The sequence below is a fragment of the Seriola dumerili genome, unplaced genomic scaffold, assembly GCF_002260705.1.
Source record: "Seriola dumerili isolate Sdu_G_001 unplaced genomic scaffold, Sdu_1.0 BDQW01000166.1, whole genome shotgun sequence".
Classification (NCBI taxonomy): Eukaryota; Metazoa; Chordata; class Actinopteri; order Carangiformes; family Carangidae; genus Seriola; species Seriola dumerili.
In genome coordinates, this window is record NW_019174421.1 from 327840 (window position 1) to 334704 (window position 6865).

A 6865-nucleotide genomic window follows, 5' to 3' on the forward strand; every position below is an offset into this window, starting at 1 on the left:
TGGTTTGTATCAGTGTTTTTTTTCCCTAGTGGGAGGGGTGGGAGGGGTCAGGGGAGGGTCCATGAAGATAGACCACACCCACATGGTCTCTGCCATAGCAAGTAGGAAAGACACTTAAATAACATTGTTATTACCATTATTATTATTATTATTATTATTATTATTATTATTATTATTATTATTACCATAAATGACAAATAAAATGCAGTAAAATATTTGCAAAAACCCAGATGGAGAACGAACGGCTTCACACAAAGTGATCAAACATAAAAACTTTTAAAAAGGGAGGTTATGACGATTCTATAATAGCAATGATTTAAAGAGGTACAAAAGGAGTTATGTTATCATAAATAATAGTAATATTGAATATTGAATGCTCGCAATTTTGTCAAACTGAAACTGGATTCTTTGTGTTATGTAATTATTGTAAATAATTCAAAGAGAGAAAAAATGACTTGCATGTCTATGTATAAATCTACTGAGATATCTATTCCCGTCAAAGTTGACAAGTAGTTCGATCTCTGTCCTTTTTTGCCACTTTCGCTTATCCCCTAAAGTATGTCACCCGTCCTCACCTCCACCCCCCCACCCTCCCATCGCCACCGTCTTTATTCTTTCTACGTGGCCGAGACAACAACAGAGAGAAAGAGAAACATAGCTTCCAGCGTCCTCGTCCGCCATGCTCAGTTCAGACGCTGTGTTTACACCAGCCTGCTGAAATCCTGACTTCACACATGTAGAAAGAAAAGAGGTATAATGGTGTTTTCACCAGTAGTTCATCCACTGGAGGGCAGTGTTGAACTTTTTTTTTGTGATTCCAGTCTCTTCGTTTCAGTCGAAAAGATGAATCCACGACGGAAACAAAAAGACCTCAAGTTTCGGGGCTATGGTGTAAACACAGCCACAACCACACCTGCATCCATCACCCCAGTTCCGGAGGCTCCGCCCACTGGTTCCTCTGATGAAAGTGCTTCCCTCCATATAAGGAAAATTTACCCCGTCTCCAGGGCTTTCCAGGCCACACCCCCCTGATCACTTCATAAGCCCTGTTAGCGGTTTCCGAACTCTCTCTCTCTCTCTCTCTGTTTGACTCTATGTCTCTCAACCACAGCTAGCTAGCCAAACTACACACCTAAAACTCTGCCTCTTTGCCTGCCTGTTTTCCCCAGAGTTTAGGCTGAACCCCGACCATAAAGACACCGTTAGTAGCCACATAAGGACAAGTAACATCAACAGACTGGCATAAGCAGCTGTCACTCATTTAAGTATCATGACAAAGAGGTGTCGCGGTGGCTGCTGCTTATACCCTTCAAGGTTCCCTGCAACTAAATGATCCTTATGTGTGATTAGTGGATGGCTTTAGTTTTGTTCTAAGCTTTTCAGTAAAAACCATCAATCAGCTGTAAGAACACAAGATCTGAATTCAAATCACTATTGTCCTCGGTCGTCATTTTAACAGCTGGAACAGTTCGAGTTCTGTTTCCCTCAAGTGTCTTAAGGTTAATATGATCTTAGTCCCATTGTGTTTCTCTGGGCTACCATGATCAGCCTTTTGGAAAAAGGGCACAGACCAGTTTTAAAATCTGATCCTGTGTTTGTGCATCCGCTCAGTCCTCCCGTCATACCTCAAAGTGCCACCTCAGTCTTCCTTCTACGTGGCTGTATCCATTGTTTGCCAGGTTCCTAGAGGAGGTCTTGGTTTCAGTTTCTCAAAAGCATTGAAGCACAAGAGATCGCTCGAAGGTCAAACAGAAAAGTGGATCTCAAAATCTCAAATTCTTTGTGGCAGATCAGTTTGAAGTTCCTCGTGGCTCTCTGAAAAGGAAACAATCTTACAGTTCTTACCTGGTCAGGGCGCCAAGAGTAGCTCAGGTTTATGCCGAGGATGTTTAGTCCAAGTGCAGCTTCGATGGGTTTGAGGAACACGGTCCTCCCAGAGTCGCCACTTACTTTTGGGCTCAGTCTCTAGCCTCACACAGGCCTACCGTAACAAAGCGTGCAATATACAGAGAAACAAGGGCTTTCCTCATCATGCAGAGGCGTCTAGGCCCGGCCGACAAGCTCAGACCTCCTGGAGGAACGCCGCTGACAAGATCAACAAAATTAACACGGGACCTTATGCAGCGTCCCAGAGGAATTAACCTCTTTGCTCACAAATAAAGATCGGAGCTATCTCGGGGGAAAATGGCAGCGACAGAGATGTGAGGTAAAAAACAAAATTTCCAAAATTGAAACAACAACAAATCAAAAAGAGGACAGGGCCATCGCTATTTAGAAGCAACTTTGACTGGAAATGCAACTTGTGTCCCGTTTTTTTTGTGTGTGTGTATGTGTGCGTAGCGTAATGTAAAAGCGATCTGTCCCCCCCCCCCTTCCCACCCTGCCCTGATGTAGAAGCTTAAGAAAAGCGCACACTGGGTTCCCCCTTAAAAGAACACACCTCTAAGGTATAACAGCTACACCGGGCAATAGACATGGCGGATTACCGGCGTGTAAAGGATAGTTACCTCCTGACCCCTCCTCCTGACCTCCAACCCCCCCCCCCCCCCCCCTCTCTCGTACTGCTGTTGGCTGTTCTGTTTAGTTCATGTGACGTGCCAGTATTCCCCCTCTTTACCCATTTTCCTCCCCCTCTCCCCCCTACAGCCCAGCCCTCTTCCACTCTCTTGCTCTCTCTCTACTCCTCCCCCCTCTCTCTCTCTTCATGGATCTTTAAGATGACAACTCTATGCAGATGCTGTCTTTTATAAGTGTGTCAAAATTTTAATTTAAAATAAAAACTTAAAAAAAACAAACCCTGACAGACATATTGAAATGATAACAAAAAAATGAATAAAGAAAAGGATTGTTCAGTGTACTGCTGCTGCCTCGAGGGATCTTTATTGCTTTGTGTCTTTTATTCACTGTCATGTTTCTCATTGTTTGTCTGGCATCCATATAAAGGCTTGTCAGACTCAAATGGAATTCATGTACGTGTATTGAATTTCCATATATATATATACACAGTACATATGAAGTAAAATCATACATGTGCACAGCCTATGTAGATAAAAGTTACATATGGAACCTGTTAGAAATTGGAAAAATTCTATATGTTGACATAAATCTCTAGCTAATAGAAACATGTATATATGTATCATATATCGTATCCAGAGGATGTCTATATGTGACAATAATATACCCCCTTATCAGAAACAGACATAAGATGTCATAGTATAGTAAGGCACAAATAAGTCATAGTATGATAAGGCATTAAAAGGTCATAATATCGTGAGACATAAAGAAGTAATAGAAAAAAATCATATTAAAGTAAGGCAAAAAAAAATCATAATATATTGAGAGATAAAAACGTCATAATAAAAGTCATGCTTTACTCAGGCTTAAAACTGTCATACTAATGTAAGCCATAAAACGTCATAGTATAGTAAGGCATAAAAACGTCTAAGGCATGGAAATGTTGTAGTATAATAAGGCACAAAAAAGTCATAGTATAGTAAGAGATAAATAGGTCATAATAAGAGTCATACTACACTCAGGCATAAAACGTCCTAAATAAAGTTGTACTATAGTAACTGAAAAAACGTCATAGTATACTAAGACATAAAAAGTCATAGTATAGTAAGGCATACATTTTTTATAAAAATGTAATAGTATAGTAAGTTATAAAAAGTCATGAAAATGTCACAGTATGGTAAGGTGTAAAAAGTCATAAAATATACTATAGTAAGGCATAGAATTTTTATGAAAAGTCATAAAAAAGTAATGAAAATGTCAAAGTACAGTAGGGCAAAAAATGATATATTTGGACATGTTCACTGTGAGGTGTACTCACTTGTGTTACCAGCTGTTTAGACATTAATGGCTGTGTGTTGAGTTATTTTCAGAGGACAGTAAATCTATACTGCTATACAAGCTGTACACTAACTACTTTAAGTTATATCAAAGTTTCATTTCTATAGTGTTATCCCATGAAAAGATATAATAAAATATTTGCAAAAATGTGAGGGGTGTACTCATTTTTGTGAGATACTGTAATAACACATAAAAACGTTATAGTCTAGTTACGCATAAAAATCATGGTATACTTAGGCATGAAAAGTCATAAAAAGGAATGAAAATGTCATAGTACAGTCAGGCACAACATTTTTATAAAAATGTCATAGTATAGTAAGTTATAAAAAGTCATAGAAAGTCATATCATATTAAGGCAAAAAACCTCATAGGGCATAACAAGTCAAAGTATAGTAAGGCATAAAATGTTTTAAAAAGTCATAGTAAAGTTACACTATAAAAAAAATATTTAATTTTACAGAAAAAAATAAGAATTTTACAGTAATTTCCTGTTTTTCAAAATTGTGTACAAAAGTCTGTAATATGACAGAAATGATGTGTGAATTAACAGCCAAACTTCTATTTCAAGCATTATGAATTACATTTATTTCCCATTTCTGTAAAAACAAATTACTGTTTTATTTATACAGTATTTTTTCTGCTTTCTTAAATTACGTACAAATCTGTGTAAAATGACAGTAATTATCTGTAATTAAAAATGTAGCTTGTTATTATAAAGGTTAATGTCCATACGAACAATTTAAAGATCTTCTCTGTAATTTCAGGGTGAATCTTATTTTTTTTCATCACATCAAACATTCAAGTACTGGAATGTATCCCAGCATGCACTGGGAGGAAAGGAGGACAATGGTTTATCACACAATCACACACTCTCACACACACACATACACACACACACACACACACACACACATTCAGACCTATGGACAACTTAGAGTCCTCAGTGAATGAAATGTCATGTCTTTGTTCTAGTAATCAGAGTCCTGGAGGAAACACAAGAACATGCAACACTGCAGGAAAGAACCAGGGTTGAAGCTGAACCCAGGAGCTTCTTGCTGTTGTCTTCCTGCCTGGACTTTACTAGTCTGTGTGTTTGTGCCAGAAGAAATGATGTTTGGATGAGAGGGTGGAGCTGGGGAGGAGGGAGGGGTGGATCTGACCTGTGTCCTCGAGGACACCAGGTAAACCCACCTGCATCAACCTGACAGCAACAGGCTCCTGGCTGAGCCGTGCTAAGATGCTGCTAACACGGTTAGCTGTCACAACTGTTACATTAGTCTTACAGGCAAATATCATATATGTGAGGAGTAACTTGTAATGTTATTGTAGCTGAAGTTAGCATGTGTGCTAACGTTAAACTGTAAAACCACAGTGTAAAACATATTCTAACACTAAGATGATGAATAACGGCTCCTGGACTTTTTGCTCCTTCCCTCCATCACTTATGGACGGCTGCAACAGCTTCCAGTCAACCTGTCAGACTGTTGCTCTGTCCTCACTGAGCTATGAAGTATTATTTTACATCTCTACTATAATTTATACTTGTTACTAAATAAGATTTATCCACCTCTTTATGATGCAGACTTGTCTTGTGACAGTGAAGTTCACCTGCACCTTCATTCACAACTGTATTCTAGTTTTAATTTGTCAGTTACAGGTGATTGTAAATTGTTGAAATTAATGCAGTTTTAATGTGAAATAAAGTTTCTTATGAAGCTTTGCTTTGTTGATGGTTTTTATGGAGCGTGTCTGGTATGAATTTGAACAGTAGCAGCAGCACAGTATAGAAATCACAACACACTGAAGTTTTTCCTGAATCTGTAATTAATCAAAGACTTTCTATGTTGCTTTAATCAACAACAAACATGATAGAAATGTTTAAATGTGTCCGTCCTTCAACAGTGACAACACAGGATCTAGAGACAGATACTAGAGTTTGTGCTTTTCTAATTTGTCTTATGAACTTACCAATTAGTGGTGAGGCAACACAAAGACACTGGAAGAGGAAGAGCTTCTGTGTACACATACAAAGCACATTTTCACTTACAAGATATTTGGCTTGGTGTAGTATGCAATTAATGTATTCATAGGGAAAAAATAAAAATGTAAAATACTGCACCAGTCAAATATACATATAAAATAAAACAATACTACACAACTATGTATAAAAGTGTTTTAGAATGACAAAACTCCTGCTGGACAAGATGTGTAAAAGGTATTGATTAGGGGATGTGCAAAAGATCACAGTACAGACAATATCTGTCATGTGCAGGGATCATACCTCAAGGTGTTGATGTAATGTGCTTGATGATTGATGAGGCCAGATGCAGAAGAAAAGGCAGGTGCTGGTCCATCATTGGTGGTGAATAAACTGGATTTCTGGTCGTGATACAGACAAACATGCGATAGGATAATTAGTTTAGATCATACAAGTTCTTTATATTCAAACACGTTAGATCTGTTGTGTGAGTATTATAAATTGTGAGGATAGATATGAATATGCAAAAATAAATACAGTATGAATGTTATGAAATGTACATGCAAGGAAATGAAGGATAAACAACTAGAGGTTTGATAAGAATTTAATGTACACACACTATATAACCAACAAATTGAGTAGTATAAATATGGATATACTGTAAAATACATAACTAATATAGGCAGTGATATATTTATTATTAAGAATCAGCAGAACATGTATACACTGTGGGTCTGATTTAATCACAGTGGTATAGACAAGTCTTACTTTTCAAAGTGAATGATAGCATGTTACTCACCTAGACACTGTGTCTTGACTCTCTGCCGTTGGTGAGACAGGTGGAGGCGGTATTGCATCTGTACTGGCTCAGGTCCTGATAAAGACAGAGGGATGCTGAAATCTCCTGAGAAATTTAAAGACCTAGTTCACTTTCAATCAGGGCTGATCTCCTAACAGTAATGTAAAGTGGTTACAACATGGTGAACCGATCGACGTGTATTCACTCGGTCTACTGGGTCCATACAATCTCAAGTT